The sequence below is a fragment of the Trachinotus anak genome, unplaced genomic scaffold, assembly GCF_046630095.1.
Source record: "Trachinotus anak isolate AG129_WGS33_773 ecotype Australia unplaced genomic scaffold, CSIRO_AGI_Tana_v1 ptg000012l, whole genome shotgun sequence".
Classification (NCBI taxonomy): domain Eukaryota; kingdom Metazoa; phylum Chordata; class Actinopteri; order Carangiformes; family Carangidae; genus Trachinotus; species Trachinotus anak.
Window position 1 is genome coordinate 3,441,846 of NW_027273863.1, and position 18,536 is coordinate 3,460,381.

The 18,536-nt window shown below is 40.1% G+C and overlaps 1 long non-coding RNA gene across 1 annotated transcript; it reads left to right on the plus strand.

Moving 5' to 3' along the window:
• The first annotated feature begins 15,078 nt into the window (after positions 1-15,078).
• On the plus strand, positions 15,079-18,308 carry LOC139629420 (uncharacterized). Its single transcript, XR_011692970.1, has 4 exons — positions 15,079-15,460; positions 15,818-15,925; positions 16,038-16,086; positions 17,487-18,308. It is a non-coding gene; the product is annotated as an uncharacterized lncRNA (long non-coding RNA).
• The last annotated feature ends 228 nt before the right edge of the window (positions 18,309-18,536 follow it).

The following is an 18,536-nucleotide window of genomic DNA, read 5'->3' on the forward strand; positions in this document are numbered from 1 at the left end:
CCAGCAGATGAGGAGGCAGCATGGGCTGGAGTTCTGGTCTCGCTTGAGGGATCACGAGAAAACCAGGTCAGCAACGAGCACGAGGGAAAGCACGGGAGAACTTGAGCAGCAGGAGATGAGTGGAGTGCTGTCATGTCTGCAGGAATGCCAGGAGCCAGGAGAGGTAGCCACGCCCACAACACACATACACAGACAAACAGGGGAGGGCAGGAGGAGACATAAGGTAAGGAAGAAAAAGTGACACGTTTTCTATGATCATCCTGCTATCCCAAATCTACTAATACCAAAAGCAACGAAAGAAACTTTCACCAACACAAGCATAAATAAAATTGGAATATTACTTGTTTTCTATTACTACATTACAAATGGGTTCAATTTAGTCTTTTCACCATGATTAAAAATGGAGCCAGATGAAACCATGGTTTCGTATGATGTGACTTCTCTTTTCACCGGCATTCCAACCGTGCCACAGTAAGAGAACGACTCACACAGGACAACTCCCTGCAAAACCGAACAAATCTCAAACCCGGACGCATTTGCCAGCCAAATTTTACAGACAAAAACATGGCTGTGCCATGGGTTCACCAGTATCCCCTATTGTGGCAAATCTATACATGGAGGAGGTAGAGAACAGGGCTCTGAACTCCTTTGAAGGAATTACACCGAGCCACTGGTTCAGATATGTGGACGACACATGGGTTAAAATCAAAACCAAAGAGGTGCAAGCTTTTACCGAACACATTAACTCAGTGGACAAAAACATCAAGTTCACCAGAGAGGATGTCAAGGACAATAGTCTCAATCTTGTGATGTCCATATGAAAAAGGACAGGAGCCTCCACATTGGGGTATACAGAAAACCCACACATACAGACCAGTATCTACTTTTCGACTCACACCACCCTCTGGAACACAAGCTTGGGGTTATCAGAACCCTGCAACACAGAGCTGATAACGTACCCACCAGCTCACAGGCCCAAAGGGTAGAACACAAGCAGCTGAGAGGCGCCCTCACAACTTGTGGTTACCCTAACTGGACCTTTGTGAAAACTGTTTCTGCTTCCAGAAAGAAAAGTAGCAAAATGGTTGAGAAAGAAAAACCAAACAAGAGAAACAACATAGTCATCCCATATGTGTCTGGGATATCAGAAAAACTCAGGAGGATCTTCAACAAACACCGTATCCCTGTGTATTTCAAACCCAGCAAAACACTCAGACAGAGACTGGTACACCCCAAGGACAGAACACCACACACCCGAAAAAGCAATGTGGTGTATGCAGTCCAATGCAATGAGGAATGCAAAGACCTCTACATTGGAGAAACAAAACAACCACTGCATAAACGCATGGCCCAACACAGGAGAGCTAATTCCTCAGGCTTGGACTCTGCTGTCCACTTACATCTTAAGGAGAAAGCACACTCCTTTGAGGACAGCAAGGTTCACATCCTGGACAGAGAGGACAGGTGGTTCGAAAGAGGAGTGAAAGAAGCCATCTATGTGAAAGTAGAGAAACCATCCCTCAACAGGGGAGGAGGCCTCAGACACCACCTATCTCCAATTTACAATGTTGCCCTTTCATCCCTTCCCAGGAGATTCAACAATTTAACCTCAAAGAAAAACAACTGTTCACAAGTGGCATGTGACTCCAACGACTGTCGTTATAACACAATAGGGCTCTAACGAAGTCGAAACCAACTCTCCACCAAGACAGTCACTCTAACGACTGTCGTTGGCACATGGAGCACAAAGGGAACCAGTGACATCATCAGCCTTGTGAAAGCCCCTCCCAGAGGTTAAAAATACCTGGGTCTCCACACCAGACAGTTGGACCAGTCCCAGCCTGGTCAGGTGCGAGAAAGAACTGATGAAGCCTCTTGGATGAGAGGTGAAACGTCTTCCTAGACAGATAACCAAGTCCAGTTGCTTTCGATTTAAAACTCCTTTGAGATACTATGACCTGGACAAATGAGAATATTCACAGGCCACCATGATTAAAGGGTCTATCATTTACACACCAAAAACTGTGTAAAAGATAGTTGTTAACCATGATATTCAACCTCTGTGGTTTTACTAAACACAAAGCAGGAGTCCTGCTGGGAGACAGCTGATTAAAGATCTCTAATACATTCACTGTTTCACTGTGTGTGTGTGTGTGTGTGTGTGTGTGTGTGTGGGCATCTCACTGATTGAGGATCCTTATCATTTGTTTACCAGGACCAGGGTCTATGGTGGCATAACTAATAATGAATGTGCTCCAAAATCCAAGTCATAATAGTGCTAGAGAATGCAGTAAAGTCTTTTAAAAAGGCATGATTAAACTTTGTGGTGGCAATCATTGTGTATTCACATGTTATCTGCTATTCAGCTTTAGCTATGTTTCACAATTGAAATGGGCTTGGCCCTCCAAAGGGCCCCCAACTTACATACAGGAAATGAATGAATAATTCACCCACTTAAATATATATATATATATTTTTTTTTTTTTTTTTTTTTTTTTTATACACTCCTGATCAAAATCTTAAGACCAGTTGAAAAATTGCAAGAATTTGCATTTTGCACTATTGGATCTCAAGTAGGTTCTAAGTAGAGCTTCACAATGCTAACAGCAGAAATGGGAGCAAGAGACAAAATAGTTTGAGCAGGCAATTTATTGAAAACAACAATTTAACTGAAATAGGCTGATCAAAAGTTTAAGACCATAGCTCAAAAAAACCCGAAAACCCCCTCAAAACAGAAATCAAAGTGTCAAAAAAGGACTCAGTAATGAGTAGCTCCACCATTCTTGCCGATCACTTCAAAAATTCATTTAGGCATGCTTGATGCAAGTGTTGAAGATGGCTTCACGAAGGGCATCCACTATCTGGAACTGATGTCCATTTTTGTAAACTTCCCTTGCCATCCATCCCCAAATGTTCTCAATTGGATTTAGATCAGGGGAACACGCAGGATGGTCCAAAAGAGTGACGTTATTCTCCTGGAAGAAGTCTTCTGTCAGGTGGGCATTGTGAACTGCAGCCTTGTCCTGTTGAAAAACCCAGTCATTACCACACAGACGAGGGCCCTCAGTTATGAGGGATGCCCGCTGCAACATCTCCACATAGCCAGCTGCTGTTTGACAACCTGAAGCTCCATTGTTCCATTGAAGGAAAAAGCACCCCAAATCATGATGCCCACCCCCCCCCCACCCCCTGCCCCGCCCCTCCCACTGTGCTGCGTAGAAAACATCTCAGGTGGGATCTCCTTGTCATGCCAGTGACGTTGGAAGCCATCAGGACCGTCAAGGTTACATTTTTTCTCGTCAGAGAATAAAACTTTCTTCCACCTTTCAATGTCCCATGTTTGGTGCTCCCTTGCAAAGTCCAAACGGGCAATTTTGTGGCGTTGAAGGAGACATGGCCTTTGAAGACGTTTTTTGTTTTTGAAGGCCTTCCCTCCCAGATGCCGTCTGATGGTTATTGGGCTGCAGTCAGCACCAGTAATGGCCTTAATTTGGGTCGAGGATCATCCCGTGTCTTGACGGACAGCCAATCGGATCCTGCGGCTCAGCACTGTTGAAATTTTTTTGGGTCTACCACTAGACGTCTTTGTTCCATAACCCTCAGGATCTTTTAAGAAATTCAAAATGACTGTCTTACTGTGTCCAATGTCAGCAGCGATGGCACGTTGTGAGAGGCCTTGCTTTATGCAGCTCAACAATCCTACCAGGTTCAAAGACAGTGAGCTTTTTTGCCTTTGCCATCAGGAGGTCTTGACAATGTGAATACTTGACAGAAAATGACATGGGATCCAAATTTTTGCGCAGATTGTGGCTTTTAAAGGCTGTGGTCTTAAACTTTTGATCAGCTGATGAACAGCCTATTTCAGTTAAATTGTTGTTTTCAATAAATTGCCTGCTCAAACTTTTTTGTCTCTTGCTCCCATTTCTTCTTTTAGCATTGTGAAGCTCTACTTAGAACCTTCTTAAGACCCAATAGTGTAAAATGCAAATTCTTGCAATTTCTTGGCTGGTCTTAAGATTTTGATCAGGAGTGTATATATATATATATATATATATATATATATATATATATGTGTGTGTGTGTATATGTAATTGTGGTCATGTGGCTAACTGTGGTTTCTTCATTCATTCTTCAACTGTACACCACAGTCTATGCATCTGTGCAATCACTGAAATTGACCTGTCCAATATAGCAGTTCACAAAGATCCTTATTTCTGAGAGGAAAATTAAACCCACTTATCCATGCAGAAAATATTGGTCAAGAAAAGAAAACATCTAAATAGCGTCCCAAAAGTGACCTCTTTCCTAGGTCTGTAAAAGGCCTGCTGACAACTGCACCTGCACCACCATCACAGCGTGCTAGCCGAACAACCGGGGCTAGAAATATGGGAGATGCTCATCTGAAGAACAACGGAAATGAGAGCCCCTCTACTCAAACAGATGGCAATAATGATGAACAAACTTTATTGTGTGATTAACAAGCACTGACAAGCAGAGAAAAAAGAGGCTGCAGACCACTACATGGGGAAAAACATAGAAAATGAGCTAATCACAGTTAATGCAGACCAGACACTGGGAGCAATACTAGACAGAGTAAAACAAACAAATGGAGACTGCACTACTGATGCTGCACACATAGAGCAACTCTCTATGACACTGCACTGCCAAATGCCAGGTCCATGTCGCTACTGTTAGCGAATACTTTGTCAGTTTCCTAACAGTGCTTGAGATATCAGGTGCAGGCCTAGGAGATGTCTTCATATAGCATATGGATATCTCAAAATGCAGGGGGCAGGTTAATGGGAGCAATATAAATATGGAATAATGATTATACATTTAAAAATGTGTAATTGCATTTTGTTTTTTTAAGAGTGGTTTACCTAGTTATTTCTGAGGATTACAAGTATGAACCAATTTCCTTTCTTTTGTTGAGTAGCTTAAACCGATAAGAATGTAGGCAGGCATACATAAGCATTTTGCTTCAGCCTGAGCCTGTTCAGTCACAACCTAATAGATAAACTGTTGCCTTTGTTTTTGCTCTCTGTATTGTTTGTATTATGTATGATGACTGAATAAAAGCTAGTACCATTAAATATGCAGGAGAAAAATAATAAAGTGCATAAGAGGTTGCCAGATATTAACAGAAAAAGCACTGTTCACACCACATTCTTTTGGGTGCTGCAACAGCTGTACACAATATTCAGCTCATTGACACAGAGATTGGAGTTTTTCAAGAAGAATGTCCCTCAGATGACCCTCAAGGCCACAATCCAACGTGCGATGGGAGTGCCACAGGGAGCGTGTTAAAATCCTGTGCTACCAGCTTCCTGATGTTGGCAATGCATTCTCTCACTGTTTGACCATGCCACAGAGAAAGGTGTGTGCTGTGTGTTGCTTCTTATGGTATGCAATCCCTAGATGTGTTGAATTTGAATGGTTGTGATTAACTGAAGGAGAAGTTTTCTTGATGGGTTGACAAAAATCTACTCCTTAAGCTAAAATAAACAATTTTTAAAAACCCTTGGATTAGCTGGAAAATGTGTCACCACAAGGCTGAAAACAGGATTGTTTTTCACAGCTAATGAAAAGCTGACTTTTTAGAGATGCATGGTTCTCTCAGGACAGCGATGCTACAAACATATAATGATCTTACAGAATATGATGCTTTGCTGTAGATCAAACTACACAATAGTACAGTAAAAAGTACGCAAAATTAGCCCAACCTACAGCAGTAAAATGCAACATACACATCAATGCAGCAGTTCTATTAATCCAATATATCATATATAATCATATATAATAGTAAAAATACTGACAGGGACCATTTTACTGCAGAATGAAAGCTTGGGTATTTTTTATACTTTCACTACACTTTGCTGATAATACTCATATACTTTTACTCAAATAACATCTTCAACACAGGAGTGTTTTTACAGTGTGATACTTTTACTTTGGTAAAGTCCTGAATCATTCTTCCACTACAGTTATTAGATGACAATGAAACTGTGTCTGCACCCAGAGGCCTAGGATAAGCGATCATGTCAGAGCTGACGATTGTCATCTGGTAGGATGTTTTACATGAGGTGAGTTATGTCTGTAAGCTGCTCCAGATCCCACAAGAGGGAACTGATATGCTACAGTGCAAGGTGGAATATGTTCCGAAATTTGTCATGGAATGCAGATGGAACAGCCCCTCATCCAACCAAATAAATGCGACAAAGCTGAAAGGATGGGGATGCCAATACTGAGCTAATCGAAAAACCAAAATGCACATCTTACTATGAGTCCCAAAACGTGGATCCTTCCCTGACTGTGGCCCCTGCTGAACCATTCAGGAGAGAAGCTTTCCTTCCACCATCAGACTCCATCACAGACATTGTCGAGTGCTTTAAGCTGATGGAGTCATTTTACAGTCTGTTTGGCTTTGTGTATGGAAGAAAGGCAGTGAAAAAGGCCACCCAAAGTCACACACTGAAAGACAGCTCCATAACATCGGGAGAACACTTGGTGATGTGGATACTGAGAACCTTTTGCAATCAGTGCTGTTCCTACATATTCTTACTCACATTTACAGTAATGATTTAGTTGAACTGTATCCCAACCTCAGCATTGCTCTTCTACTCTTGGTAACTTAAGTTAAAATAAACTACTTATTTCACTCAATGTGTATAGGCAGTGACCCACAATTTTTTTTTCAGAGCAATCTTCTCTCCTGCTCTGCTTGTTCCCTCTCAGTCTCTCGCTCTCCTTGTTGCGCTCCAGATCTGGAGTGAGCTGCCCATGGTGCTGAAAGAGCAGTTCATCGTGAACAATCGTTTCAGTCACTTTTCATTCCCAAGCAAAATGTGGAATTGCTTTTGTTATTTGTTATTTGAGGTCATTTGAGGGAAGCCATTTTGGATTATTTCTGTGTTGAGCTTTTTTCCAACTTTTTTTTTCACTTTTATGATTTTATGGAGGGATAAGATCCCACATTAGTTCTTGAATTCCCCCAGATGCTTCAGATTCACAGAGCTCTCACTTATGAAATTCAATCAAACGTTTGTGGTCATCAATCGCAGGGAAGTTTTATTGCTTATATTTTTGTGGTCACAGCCATGCTAGCAGCTCTGTTTGAGTTAAGTGCATAGAAATGCTGACATATTCACAGTGACAATGCTAACATGCTGATGTTTGAGGTATAATGTTTCCCATGTTAATTATCTTGGTTTAGCATGATAGCCCATAGTCATTTTGTTTTTCAGTTATTTGGTATTAAACCAAAGTACTAGACAGATGAAAAATGTGACCTGATGAAACGGCTAGAGTTAAAATCAGGGCATTACCAATGTAACTGTTATTCAGTTGTTAAAATTTTAACCTCATGATGGCTCTAGTAGAAAAGCCAGGGATCACACAGTCAGTCAATCCTCTAAGGACTAATGTCTCTCAAAAATTTCATTGCAGTTTGATAGTTGAGATATTTCAGACTGTGTTGGTGGACTGACAGACCAACAATGCCAGAGATGAACTGAGTTCTTTAGATGAGACTTCTGCAAAATTGTTGAAGTCTAGAGCAGGTGGGTGTATCTGAGCTTTGTCAGATAGTTCAGTAAGCAGAAAGCAAGTAGAAAAAACTTAGAATTTTAATTTAAACTCATGAAAAATGGGAGTAAAAACTAAAATGTTGAGTTAATTTTTCATTTTTTCATTATATATTGCCCTCTATAAATTAACTGTTATGAACAGATCAGATCATAATGTTTCTTCCACAACTGAAAAATTTCATCTGAGCCATTTACTCCATCAATACTCGATGGTAAAGATGTTTTACACTTATTCTCTATTACTCTGATTTTCTCTCATTTTCAAGTTAAGTTCAAGTTTCTTTTCTACCCGACTCAGTTCACAGCCCTTCTAGCCTCAGCATGAAGCACTTTTACATAGTCATTCCAACCAGGCTTAGCATTGTACATAAAGATGTTTATAAAGAGGACATCACACCCACATATACCATAAAGACTTATTTTTCCAAAGTCTATTGAAATGAGAGGTAAAATAAGCTGAATCTTACTGCACACCTTCAGCAAGGTCTCACAAAAATCAACATGGTTAAATTTTTACAACACATTGTCTAAAATGTGCTGTTTGCTCCTTTAATATCTGTGTATTTCTGCCAGTTGCCTCAGACTGCATTTCAAGGCAAGCAGTTCATGAAGAGTGCCTCAAGGTGAAGTGTTTCATATTGTGGCTTTCAGCCCTTAGTAATACATCTTTGAGTGTAGGTTTGAAGTCATCAGTCAGTGTGTTACTCTCAGTGTGTTCCTTGCCCTTTTAGTTCCCAGCATGTAATTCTTTCATTCTACAACTAGAGACCTCTGAAGGACGTTTTTTTCCCTGTCATCAGCAGTGACCCAGACCGCTTTACAGCAGGCTGTCTCTAAACTCAGAGGAGAGCCCACTCATAATCAACACTCATCACTCAGTGACCTTCATAATGTCCTTGAGGAGAAAACACTGAGACCAAACCACATCATCTGGCCTGCAACAAGTCTGTGCCTGATTAAAAAAAAAAAAAAAAGCATCTGATTTAAACAATCTTAAAAAAAAACTGAACATTATAACCTTCATGAAGCAAGGGGTTAATTGCAGAACTGTTGTAATAGACTGCATTATTTCCCCCTTAGGAAATAATGTACAGATCTTGCCATAAAAAATCAGACAAATTTATGCTGTTGAGATCTGTGGCTTTGTACAGTTTGGGCATTTGTTTAGTCCTGGTTTGGTCCCCACAAACTGCTCTGAGACTCTTTAACCACTTTAACTATGTTCACTAGCTAATAGCTAACTTTGTCTGTCATTTGGTTGTGGGAAGGGAGGTGTGAACCAGAAAGCTTGGCTGTGAGGAAAACTCACAACACTCTTCCACAACTCCACTGAGCTGTCACAGAGGCAGCTCTTAATTTTTCTGTGATTACTTGTAACTTGTAACTAGTGATGTCATCCCTGGTCTGTCGCATATTTTACACAAAGGAGCAATTTCAAAGGCTCAAGTCATTTTCTGGTGTCCTGTCCACCCTCTGGAGAGCACACTTGAGCTGACACTTTGAAACTGTTAAATAAATGGTCATAAATCAGCTAACAATGATGTATGTATGGCAGCTGGTGGGTGGTGATTGTTTTTATGATGTGTGTGTGTGTGAACTTGTATGGTGGGTTCTGACATATCTTTGTTATAATAATAATAATAATAATAATATGAATAATAATAATATCATTATTATTATTATTAAGGTATAATAAGTTCAAGTCTGCATTCTGTGTTTCACCTGGCTGTAAACAAATATACCCTTGCTGTTAATAGTATCAAAGGTAAAACTTCACATTAAAGTTCACTTCTGAGAATGCCGGTGATGAGTGCGAAAATAATACAATGAGCTAAGAGAGGCTAAAACACTAGAAAAACCACAGATTTAGTGTCAGTTTGGTGCTTCATATGACAACATCCACACAACAAATAGTCATTAGATCAATTGTTTATATTACAAATGTTGATAGGTGCAGCTTTAAAGTCCAATTGAAATAAAATTGCATGTTGTTTTTTTCTGTGACAACAATCCAAATCATATGTCCTGTGCTCTCCTTCAGTATGTGTGTTTTCTATGTTTTGGTGTTATGATTTCTTTACGTTGCTGGCTCTGAGGCTACGGAGCCATCAAATAATAATGATAAAGATAATAACAATCAAATAATTTTATAATAATTATAATTTGCATATCCCAGTGAAAAATGGGAGCTTATATCAGTGATATTGCTAAATGAGGCTATACACAAAGGTTGACAGAAACAACGTGCATGTGTCCAAAAACATTGACTGACATCACAGGTTAGACAGGTTGTCATGCTCCAGGTTTAAGTGCTGCTGCACAAGTTAATAGCACTAGCATGCTCTTTCTGGCGATTTGTAACATCAGCATGTATGAAAATCCTGCTCTTACCTAAAAAAAGCCAGATTTGTTACATTAATGCAAAAACTCATATAAGAGATGACTGCTGTGTAAACAGGCGGAGTTTCACTCCTAATGAAATGTGTCACTACAAGATTTAATCAGTATCAGCCAAACATACTCATGGGAGGAGACTGTTAATTTTCTGGGAAATTTGCATCACAATCAAATCAGTATGATCCTGCTCAAGGTGTGGAATTTTTTCAAAGATTATCAAGAGAAATAGGAGCTAAATGCTTAGTAAGCTAAGTGTCATAGTAAAGGGTCTGAGTATATACTGTATGTCAATGTGATATTTCAGCTTTCACTTTACATTTTTTGATTTTAGTATAAGGCTGCAGCATAACCTTTCCTGCATCAACCTGCATTTTCTATGGAAGAGCTGGTCAGAAAAAAGATAATAACAAAAGGCTGCAAAAACCCCAGTGAAACACATATACTTTATATACAGCAATTGTACTGCAGTAGACGCCAGCTGCACCCACAAACCTATATAAGTGCATTTCAGATTGTTTGCCCAGGGCAAAGATTTCATGGTTTAGTGTATTGAGTATGTCTTCTGGGACAGATGCAGTGAGCAGGAGATTGTTTAGTGAAGAATCTGGTGCAGCCTGTGGCCCAGGGTACATTTAAAGACAGGAAAAGGATAAATAGATGGAAGAGCGTAAAAGTGGTACTGAATCAAAAGCAGAGAGAAGTGGTAGAGACCTGTGTGCACAGTTAGTTGCTCTTTCATATTCTGAGTGCATGTTAGCAGGTGTGTCTTGTGTCTGTCATTGTAGAAACAGCAGAGTACAGCATATACAGAGCCTACAGGCATTTCTTTTTCAACTTCAACCAACCCAGCCTCTTGGGGTATCATGTGAGAACAAAAACAATATCTAAAACATATATATATATATATATATATATATATACATATATATATATATCTTTGCCAATATAACATTACTGTGAATACTGATGATGATCACAACAATGATAATGATGATGATGATGACTACAGGCAAGCCTTGTAAGAAGGCTAAGGGGATTTCATAAAACAGCCTCCTGCAAGTGTTACCCTTTATAAAAGGTTTATGAGTTTCAACTAATGTTTTTTTTGGATGGCTAACAAATAATTTATTAATGTTTTATAAATCAGTAATAAGCTGATTTATAACAACATTTAAGAAAATTTGGGTTACCAAAGTACAAAAGTGTTTGTTTGTAGTAAACATTAATTAGGAATTTTTACAGTGTTCGATCAGTAATATGCCTTTAGAAATGCCATCTGTCAAAAGGTAGTATGTCCTATTAGCAGGGGTAGAAAGAGTACTGGGTAATTGTGCTCAAGTACAAGTACTGTTACTTAAAAGCAATTTTAGTCAAGTACAAGTAAAATGAGGAGGTGTGAAAAATATGGTGATGTGTACCTCAGGGGTTGGTGTGGAGAAAAAAAATATTTCCTTGACTATACACAAATGCAGTAGCAGTAATATAATAAAATAAAATAAAATATTGAATAAAATTTCTAAACTGCACAAATCCTACATCAAACAAACAAAATAACACACTTAGGAGTAACTAATTATTACAATATTATACTTTCTCAACAAGACTAAGACTAAACCAATTCAGCTTGGTGTGCAGATTCGTTTTGGATTATTTTTAATGATTCCCAGAAAAATAACATGTCTGTGAAACTATAGATCTGTTTTCACAATATTATGAATGAAATGTGCTTTATTTGTGGGGTGGAGATCTGAGGTCCAGAGGTGAACCTACCACTGGAAACCGATGGACTACCTTACAGCTACAACAGTGAAGTGCTGTTTATTGCACAGTATTAGCAATCTAACATATGTTAACATGATATATGCTAACAATACTAATACATACTGTATAACTGCTGATAATACTTCAATACATTTTCTGAGGATTTTTCCTTTTACGTGTAGTGGAGTATTTTTACATTTTTGAAATAATACATTGACTTCAGTTTTTCTACTTGTATCCACCAGTGAGCACAAGTAGAGCAAAACAGAGTAAATGTACTTAGTTACATTCCAGCACCCAGTAACATGTGAATGGTCAGAAAAGAGTTTGGCACATTGATAGTGGTTGTCATGGTTACCAGTAAACTGTATTGGCTATGGATGAGAATATTAAAATGGAATAGAATAGAACAGAATATTTAAATGACTCTGTGATGATGATTCTATGGAACGTGACACACAACAAGACACTGAGTTGGTTCAGTTCACCTCAGAATCAGAATCAGAATCAGAATCAGAATCAGTTTTATTGCCAAGTATGTTTTCACATACAAGGAATTCTTTCTGGTGATTGGTGCAATTGAGGATCAGGGGGATCAGCAACAGTGGGGCTCTCTAGCCTTGTTGATAAGGCTGATAGCAGATGGGAAGAAGCTATTTTTGTAGCGAGAGGTTTTGGTCCTGAAGGACCGCAGCCTCCTGCCAGAGGGGAGTGTCACAAAAAGTTTGTGTCGAGGGTGGGAGGAGTCAGCTACAATCTTCCTTGCACGCCTCAGAGTCCTTGAGGCATACAGGTCCTGGAGGGATGGAAGATTGCAGCCAATCACCTTCTCCACAGAGTGGATGATACGCTGCAGTCCTTTATTGTCCCTCTCCGTGGCAGCAGCGTACCAGATGGTGAGGAAGGAGGTGAGGATGGACTCCTTGGCAGGTTGAACTTCTTCAACTGCCTCAGGAAATACATCCTCTGCTGAGCTTTTTTGATGAGGAAGCTGATGTTCAGCTCCCATTTGAGATCCTCTGTGATTGTGGTTCCCAAGAAGCAGAAACGCTCCATGGTAGCCACAGGGGAGTCGCACAGGGTGATGGGGGTGGGTGGGGCTGGGCTCTTCCTGAAGTCCACTATCATTTCCACTGTCTTCAGAGCGTTTAGCTCTAGGTTGTTCTGCCTGCACCAGGTCACCAGACGGTCAGTCTCCCACCTGTAGGCAGACTCATCGCCATCAGAGCTGAGTCTAATGAGAGTGGTGTCGTCTGCAAACTTCAGGAGCTTGACAGACTGATGGCTGGAGGTGCAGGTGTAATTAACAGAGTCAGAGACAACTGGGAACTGAAAAACCCACAGTAAAGACAGGATGCACAACCTGTTAACCAACCACAGCATCTGTAAACGCAGCAGGTAAGTACTGAAATGACACATTCTTTTAAAGCAAGGTTTGCATGTGTTTTCAAATTGTTTTTGTTCTCAAATGCAGAAACAGTAGTTTTAGTTTTAATAATTTAGATAGACCATACTCTAAACACACACTTCTATCAACTGCTATCAATAAAACATTATTTCTCAAACCAAAAAATAGTTGAGAAAAGTAAAGAAACTCAGTTTATTGGGATATTGGCTGATGGTTAATATAGTTACAGACACTTCAGATCCTTTACTTTAGTAGAAGAAGCAAAACCACAATGTAGAAATATTACAAGAAATTTTATGATTTTACTTTATAACTTCTTAAGTTTAATCACATTTTATTGCTTAAAATCAAAAGCACTGGCTTCTTTTGAAGGTTGTATCCTTAGGTAATATTATTGGATTATTAATACTTGTAAGCGTTTTTCAAATGTTTAATGCAGAGGTGAAAACAATTACTATATGTTTATGGACAGTTTAATATTTAACAAATGCATCATATATTAAATGAGCTACATAAACTCTTTATCTGCAAAGTAAGTAGTCACTTTAGCTGTCAGGTAAATGTAGTGAAGTAGTAGTTTGTACTTGGTACTTTTATAACTTGATGCTGTTCCCTATAAAAATGTCCCAAAACCAGCTTCCTGTCACTGTCACAGGTTCAGTAAGAGACACAATGGATCTCAGAGAAGAGTTTGAACGCATCATAGCGGGCATGGAGTGGCATGAGACCCATGACACTGTGCTGGCGATGGTCGATGAAATGCTGGGAAGTACACCCAACCCTCCACCCCCACCTTCACCTATCCTACAGCCAGGGACAGGTAAGATGACTGATTATAGGTTAGATTCATAAGAATCTGAACACTACCTGATTGATTTTCTCCTGAACGGCTGATTGATGAATCAGTTAATTGTCTCAGCACTAGCTGTAAGCTTTAGTCCTTCTGTGGATTATCTTTAGGCAGGAGTTCTGGGATGTACTACAGGGCACCTACATGAAAGGTTACTGATGTTATTCATCTTTGCTTTGGTTGTTTTTTTATTCTTTTTTCATTGTTTGTTAAGTCAGGTTTGGGATGACAATATTAAGATCAGGACAGGGATCATAGGCCGGGTTAGGTATAAATATGTGCCACCTGGAAAGTCATATGATAAAATATGTCTGTTGGTAATTCAGTCTACTTGTATTGTAATTGTCTGAGCAAGCAAACAGAATGTCCTAAACCTGTGTTGGTTTACAGTAAAAATCCAGTGTTTACATATATATAGAAGATAATATTTAGAGTGTGTATTGCAGCTGGCTAACCTCCCCTCTCTCTTCACAGTACCTGCCATATCAGTGGCCTGGATGTTATGTCCAACCAGCAGCCGCTCCTCTTCACCAGGTAAGACCCTGGTTAACCACACCCACTCTGAAGAGGCAGAGACAGCAGGTTTAGCAGCATCACTGTGATATGGATGATAGTCATGAATGGGAAAATGTTGTACCAGTTTTTTTCTGTACCAGGCTGTAAACATGTTTATTTCTGCTGTAAAGTTGAACATTTTTTCATGGGGGGTCTCCACAGGTGCCTCTGAAGTTCATTATAAAGCAGTTCCTGTAACTTGAAGAGAGGGTAAACTCTGACACCTGCTGGACAGGTGATGCAGATGATTTTGCAGCTCGTCTAATCACCTGTTTTGTGTGTGTTTGTGTCTCTAGTACAACAACATTCCTGTGGTGAGGCTCCCTGACAGTGTACAGGAGAACCTGGTTCCTCTTGGAATAGTGTAAGTAACACACACAAACACAAAAGCAAACAAACACACATGACCGTGCACATCTGTGAGCCTCTGTATCTTCAAACACACTTTTTTCTGCTATCTAATGTATCTGTCTGATGTTATTCATGTAGGAACAGAGAGGTGGTGTAAGGGCTTCCTCTTGCTCCTGCTGCTCCTCCACCCAACACCTCCCTGTCACAGTAAGTCAGCCTGACTGGCTCAGGATCTGGAACTGGAAAACCACAGCAATCAAATCACACTCACCTTATATTTCATTTCTCACAGCTTCAGGTGTCTGTCTACCAAGATGTTGCTTGTTTCTAAAATACGTTTCTCCTCACAGTCGCTGTGGTGATGCTCTTATTCTGTTTTTTCTGTTTTCCCATAGAAAGAGACAGCATGAGAGCCTGGAGGATGAAGGCCGGCCCTATGTCAAGAAGCCACCAAATGCCTTCATGATATTCAGGGAGGAGCAGAGGCCAAATGTTGTGGCTGAACTCAAAAACAGCAACAGTGCGGTAGTCAACACCGTCCTGGGACAGAGGGTGAGTGTCTTTGCTCTGTTTGTTTGAGACTCTTCATCACAGTTTGGTAAAAGCTGATGCACTGTTTTAAACAACACTTCTAAAATTTTCCTCGAATCACAAATCTTCACATCTTGGGAGTATTTTTATTCTCGAAAGAGAATGATTTTTATTTCCTGTCACATGACCAGAAAACAAGTTGACATTTAAACAGGATTTCCAGTGTTTTATGACACATGTGGGAGTTTGCATTGCAGGGCCTGCACCTGTTAATGTGGATCTGTATCTGTTAACATGTTTTCATTCCTGTGTATGGCACCAGTCAGCCTGTAGTGTAGCATGTGTGCGCGCTGACAGTGTGTTGTCGTGTGTCCACAGTGGAAGTCCCTGTCAAAGGAGCAGCAGGACAAGTATTAACAGGAAGCAGAGCAGGAGAGGCATCGCTACACCCAGCAACACCCAGAGTGGTCCTGCAGCCAGAATTATGTATATGCACTACACTGACATACAACTCATACATGTTTACATCATTACACATGATGATGCAACACAGTCCACAACATCAGGTGGAAAGTCTAATGTGTTTGTTTGTGTGTAGGGCAAAAAGAGGAAGAGGGTGAGGAGGAAGGCTCCCACCAGGGCTGAAGGTGCGACAATATTTCTGTGGATCACTGTGTATTTTCATGTGATGTGATGAAAACTGTGATGAATAACAATGAGGAGCATAACTTGTCAGAAACATGAACATGAATCTGAATTGTAATTTTATTTGACACTGGCACTAAAGATGTTCCAGGTTTAAGAAGCAGCGTCTGGTTTTCAGAGTGTATGCAGTCTCAGTGACTGATCAGTGTTTGTGTTGTTGTTGGTTTGTGTTGCAGCGTCTGCTGTTGAACCTGAGGTCACACAGCAAGAGCTGTGTGTCACCGCAGTACAGGCAGCGGTGATGGAGCAGTTGACTTTTCTCGAAAATTAGTGTTTCATGCCTGCAAACCTCAGAAACTGAAAAGCTTCACAAAAATCACACAAGTGTTGATTCTGACCAGCATTCACTCACATTGAGTGGTTTTCAGTTGACTGTGTTCTAAAATTAGTGTTTCATGCCTGCAAACCTCAGAAACTGAAAACCTCCCAAAAATCACACAAGTGTTGATTCTGACCAGTATTCACTCACACTGAGTGGTTTTCAGTTGACTGTGTTCTAAAATTAGTGTTTCATGCCTGCAAACCTCAAAAAACTGAAAAGCTTCCCAAAAATCACACAAGTGTTGATTCTGACCAGTATTCACTCACAGTGAGTGGTTTTCAGTTGACTAACTTTGAAAATTATTGTTTCAGGCCTGCAAACCTCAGAAACTGAAAAGCTTCACAAAAATCACACAAGTGTTCATTCTGACCAGTATTCACTCACACTGAGTGGTTTTCAGTTGACTGTGTTCTAAAATGAGTGTTTCAGGCCTGCAAACCTCAGAAACTGAAAAGCTTCAAAAAATCACACAAGTGTTGATTCTGAACAGTGTTCACACACACTGAGTCATTTTCAGTTGACTGTGTTCTAAAATTGGACTGGAACAACAGAAGCCAATACTACATTTTCTGAACAGGTCCTCAGTTCACAAGCGGCAGATATTAACAATAGCATTTACCTGATCTGTCCTTTTTATTCGACCCAGATATTCTTATTACTGGACAATCAAATATACTCATAATCTGAAGTACCCTAGAGATTATGTCACCGTGAAGTCAAGTGTTAACTGTGGTGTGTTGATGTGTTGTGCACAAAAGGCACACGTTAGATTCTCTATGTAGAAGTTCTGTTCATTTACTCCGATCATCACAATACGGTTAGAAGTTATGTATAATACACAATGTACAAAATAACATTAGTACATAACATGTAGCAGTTCATTCATTTGATGCTGTAAGTGCAAACACAATATTTCTCAACTGAAGTAGACATTCATGCAGTTATCCTGACAGCTGGTTTATGTATGTGATAAACTGATCCATCATGTCTGAACTAAAGTCTTTTACTGTGATTTGAAAGGTTTCCACGCTGAAAGCTGAAGGACCACTGCCAACAGAAGGAGGACCTCATGTATGGAGCACAGTATTTGTTTCCATTCATCTGGCTGTGGAGAAAGGAGGCTGCATGGACAACATGGACACAGATTTACCATACACCTTGTATATGCAGCACTTATAAGTCAATAGCACAATACAACACGCGCCACTGATCGTGTCTCTGCCAAGACATCAGCCTCTTACTGTGAGTTGCTCCGATCCTTCGGAGTTAGAAAAGAAAGTCCGCTCTGACTCTCCACAGCTCTGTCCTTGGCTGGGAGCTTGGCGGGTCGTGTCTCGCTCTCCTGGCGATGACAGTGTGATGAGTTCCTCGGCGGCAGCGGGAAGATCACAGATGAGGGACGGTGAACTTTGTTTTGTCCTTAACAAAGTCGGTGTGGAATGTGAAATCGGCTGATATAATAGTCCTTTTCAAAGATAGTCAACTTAAAACCACTCAGTGTGAGTGAAAACTGGTCAGAATCAACACTTGTGTGATTTTTGGGAAGGTTTTCAGTTTCTGAGGTCTGCAGGCCTGAAATAGTCATTTTAGAGGGCAGTCAACTTAAAATGACTCAGTGTGAGTGAATACTGGTCAGAGTCAACTCTTGTGTGATTTTTGTGAAGCTTTTCAGTTTCTGTGGTCTGCAGGCCTGAAACAATAATTTTCAAAGTTAGTCAACTGAAAACCACTCAGTGTGAGTGAATACTGGTAGGAATCAACACTTAGATTCACAACAATCACATCACTGTTGTTTCTGATCAGTATTCAATCAAGCTGAGTGATTTTCTGTGAAATGTGACCAAAGAGTAGTACTACATACATGCCGACCTCAGAAACTGAAAAGTTTCACAAAGACCACATAACTCTTGTTTCTGATCAGTATTCACTCAATCTGAATGATTTTCTCTATGACATGACCCAAAAGCACGGAATCATGCCTGCGTCCACAGAAACTGAAAAGTTTCACATAGATTGCATAACTGTTGTTTCTGGTCAGTATTCACTCAATCTGAGTGATTTTCTGTGAAA